Below are 27061 nucleotides of genomic sequence, written 5' to 3' on the forward strand. Positions count from 1 at the left end.
GGGACGTCAGCTCAGCAATATGTTGTGACACTCCGACATTGAGGGAGTGCCACAACGCTGATTTTCAGCTGTGCCCAAAAAACACAAAAAAATAATAATATAAATGCTTAAATCTAGATAATAATCAGAACAAATTTAAAATTAATGAACTGTGTTAATAAAGTGTGCAAGTAGAGGGTATATTTGCGTGTGTTTGTTAGGATGTGTGTGCGTATGTTCGTTAAGAGGGTGTGTAAAAGTGCGTGTGTGTTTGTGTGAATAGGGTGTGTGTCAGTATGTGAAACGTATGGCCCGGATAGTTAGGATAACTATACGTAAATTTTGGTCGCTTAAATATTAAATATAAAAAAAAAGCATTTATTTCAGGCGATGCCCATAAAAAAGTTACACACAGACAACATAATTATACCTCTATATATCTCTGAAAAAACATTTTTGGCTTTTTTATTTAAAAAATGATTCGCCATGTTGAACACAAATGTTTTACTCAACACGAGTATTTACTTGACGCTGATGTGCGGGCTAATCAAAGATTTTCACGTTACGCTAAGAAAAATATTAGTACAGCGAAAATATATTGGACAAGTTCTCGGGTATATTTACAGTTGTATTTCTCCTGAAGATCGTAAGATAAATAGGGGTTCGTTATTACATTATTACACAAACATTACATAAGCCCGATGCACGATAGTCTAATGGCATTTTGAAGTATGCCGGAAAGCAGTGGATGAGACTTGCACAGGACCGGAAAGGATGTTTGAAAGAGAGGTGGCCTGTACGCTCACAAGCATTAATATGTATACACTTTGGTACCGTGTCACATTAACTTTTTTGACAAATTGAACTGTAAGTCTCACTAAATGTCAAATATGTTAGTGCGACAGAGTCCTAAAGTGGGTAGGTACATCATATTGCTCATGACTGTACCACACCCCGGACACTTCAAACAAAGAACTCCGTTTAAAAAAAAATCATTTTTTGAATCTTCCGTCGCAAAAGTATGAACTTGAAACTTTATAAAAACACTATGATTTTCATTAATTTTCCGATTGGAATTTCCATTTGATATCAACTCAGAGTCGTGATTTCAAACATTCATATTTTTTTTTAGTAATGGTATCACTGGCATCCTGTAGGTGTATAAATACAGACCTAAAATAAACTTGTACAAAGCCTCTTTTGTAATATAGCATACACACAAGCTTGAAAGCGACCGTACTATTGAACTAAAGTAGGGCGCGCTTTGTGATACCATCAATGTATTGTCACCATTTTTTTTTTTTTTGACGTGACTTATTGTAGATTTGCCGCAGATACCATTAACAACTTGGCCGGACAAATGGGGAGCGCTGAATGCTCTCACCCGGTACAACGTTTAAGACAACAGGCCTGAGGGTGCCCATTTGGGCGCGAACCTCGGCTCAGGGCGTCGTCTAAGAGGAAAAATATTTGAAAGAATGAATTGACCCTTGTGGGTCGATAGCGATAAGCGCTGATTGAGGGAAATCGTCGACCACGCTGGTGGGGTCGGTATCGGGAACCTGAAGTGTTTGGTGTCGCGAGCAGATTGGCCGCCTCTGGCTAGAGTGATCAGGTCGTTGGGACATCATTCCTTCCTACGAGACTGGATGTCTTCACTTTTGCTAAGTTAGATAGACAAACTCCTCAATTCGGTGTAAAACGCTACGTAGCTCCTTATTAGCATAACATAAACTAAATAATATTCACACTTCTACTCGTAAACACTCAATCTTGATTAAGCAGGCTAAACTTTTAGATCTAAGTATTTTATTTAGACTAGAAAAATATCGAAACCCTCAACGAAATATATTTTCCAATCGCACATCGATTAAGCCTTCAATCGCAGATTTGATCTGAAAGGCCCCTTAGAAACAGGGGAGGAGTCTTAGGCTCAGTTCACAATGCACAAGCGGGCGCGGGGCGGTATTTTTTTTTTTTATTTATTGATTTGATTATTTCAAATAATATTACTCAATACAAATAATCAAGTCTCTTTAAGAAAACATAAGATCACTATATCCCAATTGAGGAAGACAGAGATATATCCATCTCAAGATGAACTAAGTACCCACACCTCACCGGGATTTCTGTTAGACCAACGTGATAGGTGGTGAGCCGTATCTCCGTCTATAATGGTAGAACCAACTCTGTTAGTGATAACTGCAGTTTAGATAAATGTAACTCCTAAAATATACCATTAGAAGGAGATAGGGTTCGAATCCCGGTGGGGACATATCACAAAAATCACTGTGTGACCCCTAGTTTGGTTAAGACATTACAGGCTGATATTATTTATTATTATTATTTATTTATTTCTTTGTACACAATAGAACACAGAAAGAAACACACAAAGAAATCAGACAGTACAGGTAAGCTGATCACCTGATTGTCCAAAAAGTAAGTTGATCCGTGCTTCGGAAGGCACGTTAAGCCGTTGGTCCTGGTTACTACTTACGTAAGTAAGTAGTGGTTACATGAGCCTTTCAGGCGCTCTTGGCGGCTCAATAATAACCCTGACATCAGGGTTGATGAGGTTGGTAATTTACCTCACAACCCACTCGATAGAAGAAAAAGATGTAGATATAGAAGTGTACATAACATAAAAACATAAACAGCCTATATACGTCCCACTGCTGGGCACAGGCCTCCCCTCAATCAACCGGAGGGGGTATGGAGCATACTCCACCACGCTGCTCCAATGCGGGTAGAAGTGTATGTATGATTTTATTCTTTATCCGCTCCCGCGTTCGCCAGCCCACCGTGGCAGGGCAATGAACCTCCCACCTCCCTAAGGGAAATATCAACTTGTCAAAGCAGTCTTTTAAAATGTTCTATGGCTAGGTAAATGATTCAACGAAACTGACTGTGCTCAGAATTCAGATTGGCAAAAAGAAAATTTTATCGAATGGAATTCGTTCTATCTTTTAAAAAACAAATTGACAGATTTCAAATACTTACCGAGCAATTTAATGTGCAAATAATTTCAAAAGGTTTTTCAACCCTGACGTCTATGTAAATGGACAGCGGTGTCGTTGCTAAAAGGTCTCCAACCTCTGGAATTACGTTGAATTTGTCTTTTCTGAGTTTCTTTATTTCTAACTTGTATCATAGAATAAGGAATAAGTAATACTGTGTATAGGACGGCAACTCTCCGCTCCTGAGCTAGGTTTACCTCACCCAATCGAACACTTTTATCTTCAATCGTTTGGCGTCAGACGTCATACACACAGATGCGCGTGTACGTTAATGTCAATTTATAGTGGCTGTGTAAAACGAGGTGGTTTGTATGAAGTACCCGGGGTGTGTTTTTATAATAATATACTTTATTGCACTTAACAACTAGTTACATCACAAACAAGAAATGGACGTTTATAAGCGTGGACTTATCTCTAGGAGAGATCTCGAGCCAACCCAGAGGTAGTATGAGAGTAACTGCGGAAGAATAAAAAGAGGTGCAATATATTAAATACATTATAATAATTATATCTACATATAAAACCGTTTTATATCGAATTATAACAAATTCTCTCTCTCTTTATTTAAGAGCTGCGCTCTTGTCGGTGCAGTAATCGCCTTCAATACTAACTAACGACTAACGACAACTGACGACTGACATGTTTTATGACTAATTATTGCAATATAATTTGAATTTTTTGAGAATGCGTGAACAAACATACAGTCAGACACCTATGAAATTAGGCACACGTGTTTAGAAGCCCATACAGACTAACATATTATACAAATATAATGTAATTCAAAAAATATTACATACATACGGGTCTAATTGCCTCATTTTTTGGAGTCGGTTAAAAGGAGTTGCAGTTTTCAATGATTTATGACTTTGCGTAAAGAGCTTTATTATCTAACCTTTTTACGGCCACCGTGGTCCGGTGGTTAAGCGTTAGGCTCACAATCCAGAGGTCCCGGGTTCGAATTTCGGTGGGGATATTATCACAAAAAATCACTTTGTAATCCCAAGTTTGGTTAGGACATTACAGGCTGATCACCTGAGTGTCCGAAAGTAAGATGATCCGTGCCTCGGAGGGCACGTTAAGCCGTTGGTCTCGGTTACTACTAACTGATGTAAGTAAGTAATCGTTACATGAGCCATGTCAGGGGCCTTTGGCGGCTCAATAGTACCTTGACACCAGGGTTGGGTATTCCCACTTTGGGAATATTCCTGTTGTAAAATCTGTTTCAATAGTAAAGTCACCGGCTGCTTTTTTTCCAAATTGTTCTTTTTTTTAATCTGATGAGTAAAGCTAGATATGGATAGTAAAGCTTTTTATACGTAACTTTTGCGGTTGTTTACTGCGGGGAATTTTTCCAAAGTGGGGACTTTCCCGAAAGGCACATCACTGGCTCCATCGCATCAACATATTACTTACTGCGGCATATCGGCAATCGCCCATCTGGTTTCTCCTCACGTCCTAGCCTAAGAAGACATTACGTAAAATAGAGTAGGTAACTTTGCCAGCTCCATGCATTCATGTACTCCTAGTAGAATTTCGTACGAACTTAACCTCCTCCCGTTTTCAACTTTCTTATTAACCGACTTCAGAAAAAGAGGTTATGAATATTTTCCCGTGCATTATGTTATATACAGGGTGTTAGTGACATCGTAATGAATACTAAGGGGGGTGATTCAGACCATGATTCTGAGTAAATATAAAGTTTTTTTTTTAGTTATTTTAATTCTATACTTTTGCGATCGAAAATTCCACATATTCGTTATGATGTCACTTACACCCCGTACCAGTACATACAGGTAGCCATACAAGTAGGTATGGGTGTTAGTGACACCGTAACGAATACTGAGGGGGATGGTTCAGATCAAGTGGAATTTCCTGTCGGAAAATTCATGAATTTTTTGTTTTTTTTTTTTTAATTATTTCCCGTTCCATACTTTTGCGACGGAAAATTCCACTTGTATCAACTCAGAATCATAGCCTAAATTTTCCCTTCCAAAGTATTCGTTACGATTTCACTAACACTCTGTATACATAATATCTCTTCTCTGTGCTTCTGTGGCTTAGTGGTTAGAGCGTTACACTCACGATCGTCCCGCTTCGATTCCCGTTGGGAACATTGTCGAAATCACTTTGTAAGACTGTCCTTTGTTTGTTAAGGGCATTGCAGGCTTGAATCACCTGATTGTCCGAAAAAGTAAGAAGATTGCAACGCACTGGAGCAGCGTGGTGGAGTATGCTCCATACCCCCTCCGGTTGATTGAGGGGAGGTCTCTGCCCAGCAGTGAGACATATATAGGCTGTTTATTGTTAGAATTGCATAGTATTCGTATAATATGTTAGGCAATGAGGGTTCCTGAACACATTAAGAGTACGCTTAACTGGCAAGCGTGCATGAACTCTGATGAGAGTGGAAGAAACGAAAGTGGTTTATCAGGACGTAGTAAGTGGTCCTTGGTCTCTGCTAACCCCAGTAGGAAATAGGCGCGATCCTATTTATGTATGTATTTACACAACCATGGATGACGTCATCACTACTTCTATACAATCGCCTATGAGAGACATCGGCCAAAACGATTTTCATTTCATTTGAAATATTTACTCAGAGTATAAAGTCAAATATACAATTACATTGAGAAGGGGGGGTTAATTATATTGGGGTAGTAGCCTCCCCCTAATTATAAGTACATGTCTGCAAAACAGAAACAGGGCCAATTATAGCGGAATTAATGTATTCAACGATAATTTTGTTCCTTCGGAGTGTTTTTAAGTGCCATTGTTATAATTAAACATGGGTACTTGTTTGTGTTTTCACATAACAGGGTACATAACATAAACTGCCTAAATACGTCCCACTGCTGGGCACAGGCCTCCCCTCAATCAACCGGAGGGGGTATGGAGCATACTCCACCACGCTGCTCCAATGCGGGTTGGTGGAGGTGTTTTTACGGCTAATAGCCGGGACCAACGGCTTAACGTGCCCTCCAAAGCACGAAATCATCTTACTTTTTCGGACAATCAGGTGATTCAAGCCTGAAAAGTCCTTACCAAACAAAGGACAGTCTCACAAAGTGATTTCGACAATGTCCCCATCGGGAATCGAACCCGGACCTCCAGGTCGTGAGCCTAAAGCTCTAACCACTAGACCACAGAGGTTGTTAACATAACATCACATAACAGGGTAGTTGACTATTTCTAAGGTTCCGAACCTCAAACGAAACAAAAAATCTGTCCGGCTCATGGTATAAGCAGACGGTATGCTCAAAACTGACAGCTAGCATTTCAAGGTTAGCCCAGCTGACATCACCCGACCCTGCGTTGCCATTTCGTAAACAAATAAATTACCCACGTCCAATGTTTTTAATTTACTTTGCAAGGGAATTTTGAACTATTTGTAAAAGATTTACGTACAGTTTTAATGATTTTTATATATGTGACAAATAATAGCCACAAATGGCATTAACTGCTTGGCCAGACAAATGGGGAGCGCTGAAAACTAAACGGTCAGAATACTACTACTTGGCCGGACAAATGGGAAATGTTTAGCTTTCATCAGGTAAACAATTCAAACCTCAGGGGAGCTAAGGCGTGAACCTCGGCTCACAGCGTTGTCTAAGGGGATTATGTACATTCTTTGACACCTGGATTCCCTTTTGGGGTGGATAGAGCGACCCACGTCCGGTCACGAGTACTAATATGTGTACACTTTGAAACCATGTCACATTTACTTTTTTGACAAATTAAACCAGTGAGTCTCATTAAATGTCGAATATGATAGTGCGACAGAGTTCTAAATTCTAAAGTGGGTACATTATATTGCTCATGACTGTACAAACATACATAAACTCACACCTATTTCCCACTGGGATAAGCAGAGACTATGGTATTCCATTTGCTTCGATCTTGACACACTTCTCTTGCTTCCTCCACATTCATCAATCGCTTCATACACGCACTCTGGTTCAGAGTAGGTCGTACTGAACCTTTTCTAAGGACATATCCAATTTGGTCAATGTCCTTTCAGATCTTTCTCGGTCAGCTCTCCCACCAAAGCAGCGACTGACGTACCGTCAAATGGGTTCATTGGTTCGATTCTCGATCTCAGAATCAGAATCATTTATTCAACGTAATTGTCATGGATAAACTTGTTGAAGGTCAATGTAACATTTTTGAATTTACGTCATTTCGCAAGGTGTTATGGCTGAGGAGAAGAAATGACAAGAAACTGCAACAGCAACACATCTTTTAAAAACCAATGAGGATATACATTACAAGTTGTTTAATAACTAGAGGAACACATTCAATACCAGACATTTTTATCATTTAGGTAGTCATTAATCTTATAATAAGCTTTTTTACATAAAGTAAGCTTCACGTGAGCTTTAAATTTATTTTCTGACAAATTTAAAATATTATCCAGTATTTTATTGTAAAACGTATACATAACCCCAAAAAAGATGAGTTGTAACAGAAGGCAGTTTAGTTCCACTATCCGACAACAGATGGCGCCACAGGGAAAATTAGAACGCGGTAACGATGTTGTCACCGCCAACATATAAGTATTTGAGAAAACCAATGCTTCTGTATTCCGATTAGGGATAGCTGCAAGATCTAGCTTCCGCCTCTGTGGAACTAGATTTGAACGCTACCTATATCGCGCCTACTCCATACGGTTGGCATACGAAGTTGCGCTTCTTCTTGGGGCCTACTTTCGTTGAAAGACCGTAACGTGTAGACACGATCCTCTCTCCGCACTCTGTAATTCGTACGTTTGTACCGGAATAAACTCGTCCACGTCACTTTGTCGTTTCCCTTCTCTGCCCGCTCAACCCCCACCTTACTACATTGGCGCCCAACGTGGGGCCAGTCAGTACGAAGCTACAGCTCCTGCAGACCTCACGCCGCGGCACTACGGGTTAATGAGTGACAAGGAAGACAACGACAAATTCGAAGGCGACGACAAATTCGAAGATACTATCGAATTACCGGGTTCCACGCGATCGGGTCGTATCTACAAACCGAACATGTAAGACAAGCCAGTGATGTTGACGAGTGAGCAATTTGCCCAATTATTGAATAGGGTATCTCCTTCCCCTGCACCAGCTACGAGAGGCTCCTTCACGAACTGCACTTGTACTTATGACGGCCGTCCGAGTCCTGAGTTGGTCGAGGCCTTTTTAACAGCGGTCAACATTTTCAAGCGCAATGAGAACATGCCTGACACGATCGCCCTGGAAGAGCTGCCTTTGCTCCTTAAGGAAGAAGCTGGAATATGGTGGCAAGGTGTACACAAGCAAGACCATACCTGGGATGACTTTCAAACTCTCCTGCGTGACAACTTTGCACCTAAAAGAGAGGAATGGTTAGTTTATATGGACATTACGCAGAAGAAGCAAGAATCTGGAGTTTCTACGGCAGAATTTGTGCGACAGAAGCGTTTCCTCTTCTCCCAACTACCAGCGCCTGGGCATCCGGAGCATACACAGCTCAATATCATTTACTGTTTGCTGAACACGAACATCCGCGACAAAATCCTGCGGTCAAGTGTTAAAAACTTTGATCAGCTTTTGAAGGCTGCAGCTGCAGTAGAACAGGTCCTAAACCAAAAAGAATCCAGGGGGAGGGCGAACAGGAACAACCAGTTGAGTACGCAAGCAGTCTGCTCACTAAACCAGAAAGAAATTACTCAACCACAGTCCTGCCTTATTTGTCGGGTCGACGGCATAGGCAGAGGGGGAGAGTTGTAACAGAAGGCAGTTTAGTTCCACTATCCGACAACAGATGGCGCCACAGGGAAAATTAGAACGCGGTAACGATGTTGTCACCGCCAACATATAAGTATTTGAGAAAACCAATGCTTCTGTATTCCGATTAGGGATAGCTGCAAGATCTAGCTTCCGCCTCTGTGGAACTAGATTTGAACGCTACCTATATCGCGCCTACTCCATACGGTTGGCATACGAAGTTGCGCTTCTTCTTGGGGCCTACTTTCGTTGAAAGACCGTAACGTGTAGACACGATCCTCTCTCCGCACTCTGTAATTCGTACGTTTGTACCGGAATAAACTCGTCCACGTCACTTTGTCGTTTCCCTTCTCTGCCCGCTCAACCCCCACCTTACTACAGAATTTAATTTACTTAATCTAGAATTTTGAATAGCAATTTTATGTTTATTTCTTGTATTGTAAGTATGCCTTTCACAGTTTCTCGGAAGGAGAGATACATTTTTACGTACATACATAATGTTTTCATATATATATTGACTTGCGACCGTCAGTATATTTAGTTCTTTAAACAGCTCCCTCAATGTCTATGGTTTCTATGGTCTATTTAAGAAGTAAGCTTATAATAAATGTTTCAGGTCTCGGTATTTTAATTCTAACTAATAAAAAAAAAAATATAGATAATTATGTAACATTACATAGACAACCTATATCAACAACCACAATCAACCAGGTATGGAGCATACTCCACCACGCTGCTTCACAGCAGATTGGCGCGTTTTTCGGCTAATAGCCGGGGCCGTTAAGTAGTTAACGTGCTCTATGAAGCACGGAATCTTTGTCGGACAATCAAGTGATTGAAGCCTATAATGTCCTTACCAAAAGACAGCCTCAAAAAGTGATTTCGACAATATCCCCATCGGCAATCGAACCCGGACCTCCAGACCGTGAGTCTAACGCTCTTAAACTTGACTACGGAAGCGGAGATAAATAAATACGCTAATTATATTATACATAATAAAAATAAACATAACCTCACGACTTTATTCCAGTTGGGGTAGTCAGAGGTACATCCATTGCAAGATGAACTAAGTACCCACACCTCACCGAGCTTTCTGTTAGTCCAACGTGATAGGTGAGCCGTATCGCCGTCTGTAATGGTCGAGCCAACTGTGTTAGTGAAAACTGCACTTATTATGATACGACCTCTTCAGAATACCAACACAGCCAAAAGCGATCGATGCTATACTAGTAAACTAAAAAAAAAACAAACCATCGCAGCAACAGCAAACACATTAAAAATATTAAAAAGTAGTGAGAACAGTATCGCCGCATGCGGAATTAAAAAGTAATAAACGAAAATTTTCGCTGACCGAAAAATATGGCGTCTGCATATTTTTTTAAATTAAAGTTTTAAAACTAGGCAGAGCATATACAGGCTGTCCCCGCGAATTATCATATTTGCTGGAGTTAGGTCAAATATAACCGACTTGGGTTCCGTATAAAAAACTAATTTTATCTATATGAAAGCGAAAAGTCACACATTCACCGACTCACTCACTCATGGCGAAATCTCAGAAACTACAAGAGCTAGTAGTTTCAAATTTTGTATGGGAGTTCGTTAGGACGTAGATGCTCGCTAAGATGGGGAGAAGAACTGCTGGACACAGGCCTCCCCTCAATCAACCGGAGGGGGCATACTCCACCACGCTGCTCCACTGCGGGTTGGTGGAGGTGTTTTTTTACGGCTAATAGCCGGGACCAAATGCTTATAGTGCCCTCGGAAGCACGGAATCATCTTACTTTTTCAGACAATCAAGTGATTCAAACCCTCAACGTCCTTACCAAACAAAGGACCACCTCACAAAGTGATTTCGAATATAAAAGAAAATAGAATAGAAATTGTTTATTATAAAAGGACGCCACACACAGAGACAAGACAATAACATCACTTCAAATTTTTCAAAAAACAATTACAAAAAGCGTAGGAGGATGTTAATTAGAATGACCATAAAGTGGTGGTGGACGTCCTGAGATAAAAGGGCCTCACTCAGCACAAGTCGCGGCGTGAACCACGACGCTGGTGTTATGTGGACCCTGTTGGGTGAGGCACGAACGTCGTGTTTCATAAATATGCGTTAATATTCGTACATAGACAATGTCTCCATCGGGAATCGAACGAGGACTTCCAGATTGTGAGCCTTATGCTCTAACCACTAGACCACGGAGGCTGTTACTTTATATTATTAATAAAGTACGTCTATTAGATATGAGCAAAATTCGTCGAAAATAATAATATATACGTACTTACGTAAAATGTAACGTAATACCATACCATAGAAATGAAGTTGTATCGCATGTTTTGAAAAATATTATATTACATCAAAACAAGTTATTTATAACCACATACAATGGCACCGTAAGCTTTGTATTAGGTACGTACATACATACATACACATAAAGGCCTTTTCGCAGATCACGTTCATATTATGTGATTTTTCTCAACAACACCTCGCTATAAACAAGCTTGTTTCAATCCAAGTAAACACTGGTTTCAATGTTTAATCACGAATCATTTTATTTTTATTTTATTTTTCTTTTTTCTTGTTAAAATAGGGAATTTTTTGAAGTATATAAATAATCTGTTAAATTTTTACACAATAAATTTAAACGAAAGTGTGCTATTTCCATTTTTTTTGTATTTTTTTTTTATCGTACATACATAAATAGCCTATATACGTCCCACTGCACAAGCCTCCCCTCAATCAACCGGAGGGGGTATGGAGCATACTCCACCACGCTGCTCCGCTGCGGGTTGGTGGAGGAATTTTTACGGCTAATAGCTGGGACCCACGGCTTTACGTGCCCTCCGAAGCACGGAATCAACTTATTTCAGACAGTCAGATGACTCAAGCCTGTAAAGTCCTTACCAAACAAAGGACAGTCTTACAAAGTGATTTCGACAATGTCCCCATCGGGAATCGAACCCTAGACCACGGAGGCTGTTTTTTTTTATAATTTTAATCGAATTAAATGGACATTATGTTGAAGAAAACCACTCAGAATGTAATTAAATAAAAAAAATGAATGAATGTAATTGAATGTAATTATTATTATTATGTTTTTTTTGTAATTTTTCAAAAAAGCGTTTTCTAGGTTTTGTCTATAGGGTATGTATTAAGTCACGCCGGTTTCCCAATCGGGGTGAACAGAGCCACAATTTACTCCTATGGTTAGAAGTCACTGTTGTCCTGTGGTTCACCGGTTTGGTTCTCAAACGGGGAGTGCTGGTTCGAACGCCGGTACCAGACTTGGATCAATGAGTTACTAATTTATTTTTAAGTGCAGTTTTCACTAACACAGTTGGCTCGACCATTCGGTGATACGGCTCACCACCTATCTATCACGTTGGTCTAACGGAACAGTGAGGTGTGGATGCATAGTTTATCTTGCGAATGTACCTCTGACTACCCTAATTGTGATATAGTCGTGATCTTATGTTATGTTACGAAAATTCGCAGGAATTTATTTATTGGCTTTTGATAATTCGACGGAACCCTAACCGCCCCCTATTTTCCCGGCAACCTAACACGATAAACTCAGCCGGCTTAAGCTGCTTTTAAGCACCTTCTCCATACTTTTTATCTCTTTCTGACCTACCTATTCCTTCATCTATCGTTCTCTTTCTATCCCGTTCGTCGACTGTTGATTATTTTGCGTAGATTATATCTTAGAAGGCAAGCAAGATCACTTCATGTTGTTATCACGAATTTGAATAGGTATCTTCATTGTTTTAAGTTCCCTGCCATGTTTCGGGATGTACCTAGATAAATTTTGACGAGTAACTATTGCTTTGTCTTCGATTTTGTGATAAAGTGGTTAGGAAGTGGATAAAATTTGGGTTTATAACTTCTTTAAGGTAGTAAGGCTCATGAACCTTTTAAAATTCAAACGCAATAGTTCAACTATTGTGTCTAGTAATCTGGCCCTTAGGATGATTAGCGATACGACTCTTTTTACGTGTCTGTAACGGCCTCCGTAGTCCAGTAGTTGAGCGTTAAGCTCACGATCCGGAGGTCCCGGGTTTGAATCCTGGTGGGGAAATATCACAAAAATTACTTTGTGATCCCTACTTTGATAAGGACATTACAGGCTGATAACCTGATTGTCCGATAAGATGATCCGTGCTTCGGAAGGCACGTTAAGTCGTTGGTCCCGGTTACTACTTAAGTACTTACTAATGTAAGTAAGTGATCGTTACATGAGTCATGTCAGGGGCCTTTGGTGGTTCAATAGTAACCCTGACACCAGGGTTTATGAGGATGGTAATCCACCTCTCAACCCACACGAGATAATAAAACGTGTCTGCCTACCTTATCGGCCGGGTAAGAGCCCTTTGCGCTGCGAAGTAGTTAATGCCATTTGCGCCAAATCTAAAGTCACGAAATAAGTTGCGTTAGTTGTTGCGCTAAATACACTGGACCAATTTCGATGAAAATTGGCACATCCTCGTAAAACCGGATGTACTTATGAAGGAACTAAAACTTAGTAGTTCTAAAAGCCAACACTTTTATAAAAGCAAGTAGAAAGTAACGCCGGATGTTCAAACACAGGAACTAAAACTTCATCGATAACTTTACGTTTTAAAATTGGAACTTCGTGAAAAAAAAGGTTCTATGCCTTATACTATTCAAAATTGGGTATCCAAACTTTTTACCCTAAAAAATTCAATTGTTCTTGCAAGTTCGGTACCGGGATTCAAACCGGCACTCCCCGTTCGAGAATCACCACGGTGACTTTAACTCCAGCGTCATCATCATCAATTTAAGAGCCACGCTCTTGTCGGTGCAGCATTTTCCATGCTACTTTTTTAGGAAAAAATAGGCCAGTGGTTTCCCTCTTGCCTTCCGCCCCGCAGTACTCGTCTGACGCAAGTGGAATGGCTCCCATAGTAGTCTATTACAAAGCCATACTAGGATTCCTGTCCTCCGCCTCTAAATAGTACCGACAGTTACTGCTGCCCTCTGTCAGGTTCCAGGTTACTGTCCCTGTGACTTGCCCCTTCCGTTCTGCATAAAAGCGTCCAGCGTAAAAGGGAAAAAGTAGTAGTAGAAAAAATATAATCCTTTCTACATACTTTTTTTTTCTTACCTCTAGCTTTACCCCACGCTCGGGGGCAGAAGGGGTTAACCCAAAAGCGTCCAGCTCAAAGGGTTATAGAATTAAACAGTCCTTTGAGAAGCATACGCCTTCAGAGCAATGTGGTGACTTGTTATCTGACATGCATTAATCATGTTTCTTGGTTGTGGTCCAAGATAAAAGACATGGAGTCGCTTTCTTTTTAATTATTTATTTTCTTATCTAAAAATTGAGGGCTACATTCTTCTCTTCTTCTATCCTGTGGGTTGTGGATTACCAACCTTAGCAACCCTGGTGTCAGGATTATCATTGAGCCGCCAAACGATTACATTAGTAGTAACCGGGACCAACGACGCAACGTGCCTTCCGAAGCACGGCTCTTGTTCTGTCGTGTGGATTGTGAGGTGGATTACCAACCCCATCAACCCTGGTGTCAGGGTTATCATTGAGCCGCCAAAGGCCCCTGACATGACTCATGTAACGACTACGTACTTACATCAGTAAGTAGTAACCGGGACCAACGGCTTTACGTGCCTTCCGAAGCAAGGCTAAGGGCTAAATGTGTGTGTGTTGTGTGTGATATAGAAGAGCCGATTACAGGTCTCCACAAAGTAACATAACTTAACAGAAGGGGTAGGCAGAGATACTTTTTAGTTACTTTGGGATAATTAGGTGATCAGCCAGTAATGCCCTAACCAAAATAGGGCTCACAAAGTAATTTTTGTGATATGTCTCCACCGGGATTCCAACCCAGGACATCCGGATCGTGAGCCCAACGCTCATCCACTGGACCACGGGTCCCGTTTTCCTGCTTTGTTAATGAACTTCATTCTCGCTTTAGCTTATATTTTGAATACGTAAGTACAAAGTGACGTAGTGAAAAACGTTGCTGCGTTCAAACGACATATGCCTCGTTTGTCATTAAGATACATTAAAACGCTTATGTTTGCGGTTCTTAATGTATTGCTCTTTTAATGAAAAGGAAACGTTACTGTCAATTAGGATGTTCTGGTTTTAACACATTTAAAGCGTCATACGATGTGTTTACATCACAGTGTCACGGTTTTGATTCTAAGTAAAATTTAGCGTTCTTCTATCGTGTGGGTTGTGAGGTGAATTACCAACCTCATGAACCTTGGTATCAGGGTTATTATTGAGCCGCTTAAGGCCCCTGACATGACTCATGTAACGACTACTTACTTACCGTAAGCAGTAACCGGGACAAACGGCTTAACGTGCCTTCCGAAGCACGGATCTTACATTTTGGACAATCAGGTGATCAGCCTGTAATGTCCTAACCAAACTAGGGATATGTCCCCACCGGGATTCGAACCCGGAACCTCCGGACCGTGAGCTCAGTGCTCAACTACTGGACCACAGAGGCCGTACATTTACTTACTGACTAATAATTAAACTAGTAACACAAAGCCAATTATAGATCCTTACAAATAGCGACAATATTGAAGTAATAGGTGAGAAAGAAAAGGACATCTAAGGACATCTCCAATTTGGTCAATGTACGTCCTTCTAGGTCTTCCTCTGCCAGCACTCTGTCTGTGTGTTAGGTTAATAATAATAATAATTTTATTGCCCAAAAAGTGGGTACAATTCTTTCCTTAAACATAGCTTGGTATTAGACACAGATATAAATAGGTAGGTACCATAGCTGACTAAGAATAAAAATACTTGTATGATGGCCCCGATTCCTGCAGACACCGCCTAATTTTATTTTAAGTTATATCCGTCATTTTCATATCCGTCGAAAAGGAAAGGGACGGATGATTCACAGCAGCTCTTAATTATAGGAAGAATGAGTAAATGAATGAATAACCCGGGCGAATCAAAAGGTACGTCGCTGGTATGCAATCCGTTTGACGTGCTGTCTACTTAACTGTGTCGGTTATTGACGGACGTAAAATTTTTAGACGGTTGGTTTAGATTCGTGCTTAAAATTGACGTGTGTTCCATAAATTTTATGCTTGTCGATTACCCGTCCCTTTCCTTTTCGGCGGATAAGAAAATGACAGATATAACTTAAAATAAAATTAGATGGTATTTACAGGAATTAGCACCGATGCCTCTCTCCTGGATATTTATGTTATGTTAAGCTAGCTAGTATACATACTTATGTTATGTTTTTAATTAATGGCTTATCAAAACAAAAAGATCTTCTCTTTGTGTGGAATGTAGTAGTAGTAGTAGGTTGATTAGATCAGATTTTAAGTACTTAAATTACATATTTCGAACTCCACGAATGAGCTTAAAATAATCTGTTGTAAACCTTAAACGCACCAGCAAAAGTTTCGGAAACAAGCTTAAAAATCGGGAAAAATTCGCATAGAAAATTTTGGCTACGGATTAGTTAGCCATTCCGTTTTAGAAGGACCATCTCCCTACTGAATATACATGAAGGTAATTTGATGTTTTTGTATCTTCGCACTACAGCGTTAGGCTCACGGGCTGGAGGTCCGGCTTCGATTCCCGATGGGGACATTGTCGAAATCAGTTTTCGAGACTGTCCTTTGCTTAGTAAGGACTTTGCAGGCTTTAAGACGCCCTGAGCCGAGGTTCGCGCTCAACTGAGCATCCTCAGGCCTGGTATACGTTATACCGGGTGAGAGCCTTCAGCGCTTCCCATTTGTCCGGCCAAGTAGTCAATGCCAACTGCGGCAAATCTACAATAAGTCACAAAAAAGCAAGCTTGACTCACCTGATTGTGCTTCTTAACTAACCTGTATAGGGCTGGTTATCCCTTCGCTGGTTGGAAGTATACACCACTCCCCCTCCGGCTGATTGAGGGGAAGCCTGTATGTATAGGTAATTATAATTTAGTGTATAAGTAATTTAGATTATCTTATTTCGAGTTATTATTATTTTATAATTGCCTATGAAAATTCAATTTGCAACTCGCCTGAGGCATTCGCCTAATGTAACCGCTTGTTAACTAACAGTAGCAGAAATAGAAATATATCGCTGTTTATATCACGTACATAAACGGCCCCTGAAGTCCAGACGTTGAGCGCTATATTCACGGAGGTCCCGGGTTCGAATCCCGATGGGGATATATGACAAAAATCCTTTTGTGGTCTCTAATTTGGTTAGGATATTACTGGCTGATCACCTGATAGTCCCGAAGAAACACGATCCGCGCTTCGGAAGGCACGTTAAGCCGCTGGTCCCGTAAGGAAGTAGTCGTTACATGAGATATATCAGGGGCCTTTTTATTTATTCATTTATTACATTTGCAACATAACAGAAATCCATACCGTTACAAACAAGTTTCCACATAATATATAAAACACATAAAATAAAACATATTATATAACAGAACTAACAGGCATAAGTGGTTCAAATACTGTCCTACTGTCACGCATCACACACTCAATCGTACTCGCAAACAAGTCGCAATGTGGCGCCGCATCGAGGACGGACTTTGACGGACTTTGGCGGCTTTAGGCATTATTATGTATTATATGTAATCCGTGTCTGTGGTGTCCTAAATAATAAATGTTTCTTTCTTTCTTTCTTTCTTTTAATTGTAACTCTGACACCAGGATTGATGAACAGTACCGGGGTTCTAACCCGCGTTGTTGGAAATGCAAACTGGTGAACCAATTTCTATTAAGTCACTCCCAAAATTGACCCAAATAATAAACTTAACTAACGACACACACTCCTAATAAGGTCGAGTTACAAACTTATCTCTACATGAAACTCTACCCAAACCCCATCATACAACCCTTAATTATAACACGGCAAAATTTAAACGTACTCTTAAGGGTTGTATGTGCAATTAATTCTGCCAACGTCTGTGGTCATTACTTTAATGAGCGGGACGTGACGAGCCGAAGCGAGCGCAGCGGACGGAGCGAGCGGCGCCGTGCGGAGCGGAGTGTGCATTATCTTGGCAATGCCACCTTATCTGTTTTGTTTTTTTTTGTGGATAATAAGTTTTAAGATTTGGTGATTTTTGGCAATCTGATGGTACATTACAAATGATATATAACAAAATCGCACGACTGTATTCACAATTGGAGTAGCCAGAGATAAATTCATCGTATGAACTTCGTGAACACACTTTGCCGAGCTTTTTGTTAGGTCAACTCTATTGGAGCCATGTCGGTTAGAGCAAAGTGGTTGGTGGTGAAACGGATCACCGTCTATAAGGGTGGTATTAATAAACTAATTTCAGCTTCGAAACTGCCCTCAAGATCATGTCAATCCATCCATCCATCCATCTCCATCCTGAAAACTATCGCGGCCAGGTATGACTCCCCAATTATGAGGCACTGGGCCAAAATAAAACATATTATATAACAGAACTTTACTCAGTGGGTAGGCCCGCTACAAGGTGGACCGACGATCTGGTGAAGGTCGCGGGAAGCCGCTGGATGCGGGCAGCGCAGGACCGATCGTCGTGGAGATCCTTGGGGGAGGCCTATGCCCAGCAGTGGGCGTCATACGGCTGATGATGATGGGCCAAAATACTCGTAAAAAGGAACGAAATTTTATGATGTTTTTTCTACCACCTACGCTACTAACATTATCTTTTAAGTTTTATTTATGTTACTAACCAATTGGATCTATGTTATCTTAAAATTAAATAAATAATAATAATAATAATAGGTGAGTGGCGCCTCCATAGGCCCGAGATATGAAAAAGACATACAATAATAATAATAAGTGAGTGGCGAGTCGCCGCCTGCTCATTTATCCATGTTTACCAACATTGGTCGAGCAGGCGCCATAGTCCCCCATAGCTCCAGTATCCCGGTCCACCAACCCCCAACCCAATAGCCCAGTTCCCTTTGTTCCCATAATCTGCAATAGTCCTACACGAACCGGGGATTGTCTTTGGGTGCACTCCCATAGTGCATACAGGGATAATCGTCGGTTGGTGTCACACCACATTTAGATTAAACTGTCTTAAGGGGCCTCTACGTGTTGGCTTCGGCCCCACGCACGCCTTCCAAAAGTCCGGGCCTCCATAGGCCCGAGATATGAAAAAGACATACAATAATAATAATAATAATGTGACAGTTCTAATATAAAAACAGAGACTTGACCATGCTCTTGAGGACAATCAAATGTAAATAAATAAAATGTAGTGTTGCCATAAGAACGCGGTTGTTGTAAGCAAAATGTAGCGATACATGCGTAGGGCTTGTTTGCCATCGATTAGATATTTATGACTTTGTGCCTTTGTTTCGGTATTCATTTGTTTTTGGCGGTTTTTGCGACCGAAGCAATGTGAACGGGAGTTGAATTATGCGCCACAGGCGAATTGCGCTCTTTGATTTGAATGTTCATAGAATACGTACCGGAGGGCCGGGTTCGTACATACCTACACAAACTCACGCCTATTTCTCACTAGGGTAAGCAGAGACTATGGAATTTCATTTGCTTCGATTCTGACATACTTCTCTTGTACATACAGTTGGGTCGACCATTATAAACTTTAGGCGCGCCACCTATACACGTTGGTCTAACTGAAATCTCGGTGAGGTGTAGGTATTTAATTCATCTTGCGATGGATGTACCTTTGTTGAGCTTATGTTATTTTCAATAACATAAATACATAAACTGCCTATATACGTCCCACTGCTGGGCACAGGCCTCCCCTCAATCAACCGGAGGGGGTATGGAGCATACTCCACCACGCTGCTCCACTGCGGGTTGGTGGAGGTGTTTTTACGGCTAATAGCCGGGACCAACGGCTTAACGTGCCCTCCGAAGCACGGAATCATCTTACTTTTTCGGACAATCAGGTGATTCAAAAATTCCTGAAAAGTCCTTACCAAACAAAGGACAGTCTCACAAAGTGATTTCGACAATGTCCCCATCGGGAATCGAACCCGGACCTCCAGATCGTGAGCCTAACGCTCTAACCACTAGACCACGGAGGCTGTTATTTTCAATACAATACAAAAACGCTATATTGCACATATAAACACAACACCAAAAACAAATACAAATGTGACAAGACAAGTGAAACATGCAGTACGTAGTTTTAGGCGGATGAGACGTTCGTTATGTAAAAATTGACGATTCAAAGTGTAACTATGTTACCTACTGATTAAAGATATTTTTGAATTTGAATTTGAGTATATATATGGGATATAGAAATAAAACGGGATATTTTAAATATCTTTACTCCTGATATTTTAACAAAATCCTCTAACCCGACCGACATCCCACCATCGACTCACCTTCTTAATTTTTTAACTGCCCTACGTTCCATTCATTAACCATCCTCTATTCATACCATAAACAATCAAATTCCCATTCATTATCCTTCCATAGTATTCTCACTTTTCATATTAGGTTCCTATTCTTATTAGGTATCTGCCTAGATATACTAATACTATAGGTAAGTACTAGGTATACTAGATAGCATAATACTACACACTTAGGTTACCTAGCAAAACCTAGCAAGCTATATATAATGGCGCAGTCTGCAGTTTTTGCAGTCATAAGCGAGTGATATTATACAGGGTGTCCGATGATTGGTTCCGCATTTGTCGCGTGCTGCAGTCGTTTACATACAGGGTGTTTGTTTTGCACATTCCGTACGCGGTTTGTGCATTTACATCTTCTTCTATAGTGTGGGTTGTGAGGTGAATTACCAACCTCATCAACCCTGGTGTCATTGTTATTATTGAGCCGCCAAAGGCCCCTGACATGACTCATGTAACTACTACATACTTATATCAGTAAGTATTAACCGGGACCAACGGCTTAACGTGCCTTCCGAAGCACAGATCTTACTTTCAGACAATCAGGTTAGAAGAAGGTGATCAGGCTGTAATGTTCAACCAAACTAGGGATCACAAAGTGATTTTTGTGATATGTCTCGGCCGGGATTCGAACCCGGGACCTCCGGATCGTGAGCCTCAACCTATATCCCGATTGGAGTAGTCAAAGATACATCTGTTTTTATCATAGAAACACATTATTTGCCTAAACTTTTCTCTGCCTACCCCAGTAGGTATTATAAATTAACATACCCGAGTCCTCCAATTCGCGTGCACTCCCTTTTCCTCCTTAGCGGCTTAAGCCCATTACCCTCCGCTCCCCACCATCGGCTGAGCTAGGTTTACCTCACCCCCTCGGTCTTACTTAAGTCTTCAATAGTATGGGCGACAGACGTCACACACACAGATGCGCGTGTACGATAACGTCAATGTGTATTGTTCCACTAACCCAACAACAAATGTACATAAAGTGAAATGCAATTCAAAAATGTTTTTCCTAGTCGGGAATCGAACTGATTATAACATCACCGATCAATCGATATGTTCCGACGTTGCCTTCTATAACGTTCACCACAAAACACATTAAACAGAGTGAAATCAGCGCATAGCCGCAATATATGAGACGGCGCGGGGGTGGAAGCGAGTAAATTAATTAACATGTTTTTTTATATATAAAATAGACAATAACAATCTCTCTCTCTCTCTCTATTTAAGAGCTGCGCTCTTGTCGGTGGAGTAACCGCCATTCCTCTCTTCTTCCCGCCAAAACCTTCACCTCCCGATACGACACAACAACAACAATCTATTTAGTCAAAAAAGCCCCCGCGGGTGGATCCAACATGAAATTATTTTATTCTTTCATTTAAACGTACATACATAAACTCACTATGAGAGACAATGGAATTCCATTTGCTTCACCCGGTACAACGTGTAAGACAACAGGCCTGAGGGTGCCCAGTTGGGCTCGAACCTCGGCTCAGGGCGTCGTCTGAGAGGAAAAAATATTTGAAAGAATTAATCGACCCTAGTGGGTCGATAGCGATAAGCGCTAATTGAGGGAAATCGTCGACCGGCGGGGTCGATATCGGGGAAAGAAAATATATATATATTTTATAAGAATGTGTATACAAGTGATTATGATTACATATTATGTAATCCGTGTCTGTGGTGTCCTAAATAATAAATGTTTCTTTCTTTCTTTCTTTAAAATGCCAGGTATCACTTAAAGTAACATTAGATGGTGTGTGCTGAAATCAGTACTATTATCTTTGGTCTTCGCTTCATAATGAGGCCCCTAAAAGTTTAATTTACCCGCTCTCGCGACCGCTTATGTTACTGTAAACAAACCCGATGAGAAGCACGCTTCGCTTTTTGTCCAAGCATTCGCAATCCGTTCGCATACACATATTGTGAAATACTTTGAGTAGAGATGTAATGGAAATTCCTAGATGCATCGCATTGTCACTGTGATATTCATATTGTTATTTATGCAATATTATATGCTTTCAAATGAGTAGCTGTGGGCCTGTGCTTCACGGCTCGGTTTTCAAACGGAGAGCGCCAGTTTGAACCCCGGTACCGGACACAGTTGGCTCCATTATAGACGGCTTTTTTTTTGTCGTGACTTATTGTAGATTTGCCGCAGATGGCATTAACTACTTGGCCGGACTAATGGGGAGCGCTGAAGGCTCTCACCCGATACAACGCGTAAGACAACAGGCCTGACGGTGCCTAGGGCGCGAAGGTCGGTCGTCTGAGAGGAAATATATATTTTGTTGGGCTCACGATCCGGAGGTCCTGGGTTCGATCACTTTGTGATCCCTAGTTTGGTTAGGACACAGGTTGATCACCTGATTGTCCGAAAGTAAGATGATCCGTGTTTCAGAAGACACGTTATTCCATTGGTCCCGGTTACTACTTACTGATGTAAGTACGTAGGCGTTACATGAGTCATGTCAGGGGCCTTTGGCGGCTCAATAGTAACCCTGACACCAGGGTTGATGAGGTTGGTAATCCACCTCACAATCCACACGATGGAAGAAGATTTATAATCACCGGTAAAGCATAGCAGTTACTGTCCAGGTTCACGTTGATGACCCGGGTTAGCTGGTGGGAGATGGGGTTCTTGCAGGTCACGTTCTCCACGTGGAACATCAGGTTCCTGGCTGAGTTCTGCTGAACCTGGTAGGCTCGTATCGCGAACTGAAAGGTAACATAACAAGCTCACGACGAAATGGTCAGTGTGGCATAGAATAAGGAATAATACTACGTATAGAACGGCAACTCTCCGCTCCCCACCAGTGGCTGAGCTAGGTGTACCTCACCCCCTTGATTTAAATATCATATAATATTGTTTTAAATTAATATCTTTAAATATCACGAAAATTTCATTCCTCTCTGCGTAAAATGCTAGATAATAATATCTAAATAGAAAAACACTTTATAACACAGAATGAACATAAATTACATACCACACAACATAAGAAAAACAAAAATGCTACACAAGGCGGCCTGAATCAGAATTAATATCATTAAATTTATTCAACGTAATTATCATGAGGAGCTCGGTGGCGCAGCGGTAAACGCGCTCGGTCTGCGATTGTTGAAGTTAAACAACTTCCGCAAAGGCCGGTCATAAGATGGGTCACCACAAAAAAAAAAATCATCTTGTGCTCTTCCGTGCTTCGGAAGGCATTTCTTTCTATTTTTTTTCTAATTGGAATCATAATTAATACTTGCTCCATCCCTGTTTCAGTAAATAAAGATCATCTTCAGTTGTCTCCCAATTATTTTTGATATTGGCTTTACTGAATTTGGTGCGTTGTACAAAAGACGAGGTTGTTTACGACTTTATTACAATATCCACCGTTTTCCTTTTCTCTTTTTGTCCTTCCTTTTCCCTTTCTCTTTCTTTCTCCTTCTTTCTCCTTCTTTCTCTCTCTTCTCCACGTGTATGCGAAAATATGTACTGTGTTATACACGGTTTCAATTTGAAACACATATGTATATTTACCTGTATAGATTATAATGTAATATAAGTAAATATAAGGGCGATTAGTTAGTCCGATTGCTTCACCTCTCAATCAGATTTCCGTAACATTAGTATGGCGAACGTGAAAAAGTCTCGTTAGATCGAATCGCAAGGAAACTTTGCTTTTTTTTCTGACGAGACTTATTGTAGATTTGCCGCAGATGGCATTAACTACTTGGCCGGACTAATGGGGAGCGCTGAAGGCTCTCACCCGATACAACGCGTAAGACAACAGGCCTGAGGGTGCCCAGTTGGGCGCGAACCTCGGCTCAGGGCGTCGTCTGAGAAGAAAAATATTTGAAAGAATGAATCGACCCTAGTGGGTCGATAGCGATAAGCGCTGAATGAAGTGTTTGGTGTCGCGAGCTGATTGGCTGCCTCTATGACTAGAGTAATAGGGTCGTCGGGATCGTATTATAGACGGCGATACGGCGCACTACCTATCACGTGGGTCTAACAGAAAGCTTGTTGATTCGTGGGTACTTAGTTCATCTCGCGATGGATGTTCTCTGACTACCCCAATTGCAATATAGTCGTGAGCTTAGTTGTGTTGTTAGTAGCTGAGACAAATACTTAACGTGCGCTCCGAAGCACGGACACAATATAATTCACTAATAACATACTACCTATATATCAACTTCAAGTATTATTTCAAATTAGCAAAATCTTGTACGTAACAATCAATCAATGTAGTACGTGAGTGACACCCGGGGTGACATCAGGGTGACACCCTAAGGGGTGATTAAGGGCAAAATTTTGATTAATGTTGACATCTACATGACTCGGTAGGTATCTGTTACTAAGATTAATTTTCAAGTACCTAACGATTTCTACTAAAGAAAGATATTGGTGCTAATTCCTGTAAATACCATCTAATTTTATTTTAAGTTATATCTGTCATTTTCTTATCCGCCGAAAAGGAAAGGGACGGGTAATCGACAAGCATAAAATTTATGGAACACACGTCAATTTTAAGCACAAATCTAAACCAACCGTCTAAAAATTTTACATCAGTCAATAACCCGACACAGTTAAGTAGACAGCACGTCAAACGGATTGCATACCAGCGACGTACCTTTTTGATTCGCCCGGGTTATTCATTCATTTACTCATTCTTCCTAAAATTAAGAGCTGTGAATCATCCGTCCCTTTCCTTTTCGACGGATATGAAAATGACGGATATAACTTAAAATAAAATTAGGCGGTGTCTGCAGGAATCGGGGCCATTATATGAAACTTAAAAAAAGAATAGATCGGCTTCAGATTATCTTCCCGGGTATTCAGTATTGTCACGGCTTGGAATCCCGGTTCGGGCTCGAAACAACTGAATTTAGGGATTACCTTTTCAGAATGAGCCATGGTTTAGGTATACCTACACCCCGCACACCTTTTGTTATTCCAAGATCGTGATGAACATTTATAGTCGAGGAGGCAAATCACAAATTAGAGGCACATGTTATCTTGTGGCCACGAAACCAGAGACTGTAAAGTAAACTGTGTGTGTGTGTGTGCGTGCGTGCGTGCGTGCGTGCGTGCGTGCGTGTGTGTGTGTGTGTGTGGAGACTGTGAGTAACTAACTAAAGGATTCGAAGAACTGTCTCCATTATTATTATTATTAAACTCTTTATTGTACATGTTAATTAAATTAACGACAAAAATAGGTACAAAAGGTGGACTTATCATAGTTCGACCATTCGTTTGATTATATTCATCTTAAGAGTTCGTAACAAATGTTGATACTTTGTCTTGTGCTTACTACTTTTATTTAAGGCCCTACGATTACACTGGAGATTAACAACTTGATTTGGATTGTATGATGTTTAAGGCATTACCATTTTAATAATTTATTTCAATAACATACTGTATATTTTAATTTAATTATGAATACTAATTGAATTATATTTTTATGTTCATAATACATAAATCATATTATTGAAATCTTTAAATGATTTTATTGTTTAATTCATAACACAATACTTGTCAGAATAAATTCATAATGTATATTTGAACATTGTTTTTTTTTTTAGTTTAAATTCACTTTTATTGAATTGGTCTATCGCTGGCATCATCATTAATTTATGAGCCCACACTTTTGTCAGTGTAGCATGCTCCATGCTACTTTTTAAGGGAAAAATAGGCCAGTGGTTTTCCTCTTGCCTTCCGCTTCGCAGTTCTCTGTCTGACGCGAGTAGGATGGTGCCCAGTAGTCTATTTCAAAGCCATACTACAACTCCTGTCCGCCTCTGACAGTCACTCTTACCCTCTATCTGGTCGCTGTAATTAGTCGGTATTGTTATTTGGTATTGTCACCATACGGTTTCCCATATCCATCTTCGTACTCGCAATTTCAAGGTGTCTCCAGGTGTCTTTATGTAGTATTCCGGTTCCTAGGTGGCGCAGCCGAGTTGTATTGTGGGATGGATGCAGCAGAGACTTGGTCGAAGGATATTTTTTGCCATAGATACGCAATAATAATAATGCAATATTCTGCTGGCTCTATCTACCCCAATAGGCATTACAGACGCGAGTTAGAACATAAAAAGAATATTAGTTAGTATATTTTGAACATAAAAATAATTAAATTTTGTAATTTTTCAATAATTTTCTTTTAAATGTACCATTCCTTTATTTTTATATTTTTATGTATAATTGTACGCCTGCATGCAGTCCGAACACATCACAACGTTGTTATTTGAATTATTTTACCACCTTTTTGTATTTTATGTGTTCTCGCAAATAAATTGATTTGATTTGATTTAGCCGGCCATAATAGCCATAATAAAAACAGCTCCCGCTCCGCTTATGCGCCCGCTGGTTTCGTGGCCACACCGATAGCCGATAGAACGCTGATTCCACATCATACGTGACCGGAATATCCACGCTCCCCGCCCGTTTATTAGCCGTATCCTCCCTGATTCCCCATGTTTCCCTGGTTATATGTTTTAATCAGGATTCGGAACTTATGCTCTAAGGAACTAAGAAATGTAGTACCTTGTTTTTTTATTATTGAAATGCAAATAATGGTTACACGGATTTCATTGACGGTCTCCGTGGTGCAGTTAACGATCCGGAGGTCTCGGGTTCAAATCCCGGTTGTTCTTCTATCGTGTGGATTGTGAGGTGGATTACCAACCCCATCAACCCTGGTGTCAAATTTAAAGCTCACGTGAAGCTTACTTTATGTAAAAAAGCCTATTATAAGATTAATGATTACACATAAAAAATGTCTGGTATTAAATGTGTTCCTCTAGTTATTAAATAACTTGTAATGTACCCTCATTGATTTAAAAGATGTGTTGCTGTTGCAGTTTCTTGTCATTTCTTCTCCTCAGCCATAACACCTTGCGAAATGACGTAAATTCAAAAATGTTACATTGACCTTCAACAAGTTTATCCATGATAATTACGTTGAATAAATGATTCT

The 27061-nt window shown here is 40.5% G+C and overlaps 1 protein-coding gene across 1 annotated transcript in view; it reads left to right on the forward strand.

Annotated features, from left to right (window-relative positions):
- LOC126378010 (nephrin) overlaps positions 1-27061 on the forward strand; it is a 107129-nt gene that overhangs the window by 56663 nt on the left and 23405 nt on the right. The gene's annotated exons all lie outside the window — the stretch shown is intronic.

Source organism: Pectinophora gossypiella, chromosome 25, assembly GCF_024362695.1.
Source record: "Pectinophora gossypiella chromosome 25, ilPecGoss1.1, whole genome shotgun sequence".
Lineage (NCBI taxonomy): Eukaryota > Metazoa > Arthropoda > Insecta > Lepidoptera > Gelechiidae > Pectinophora > Pectinophora gossypiella.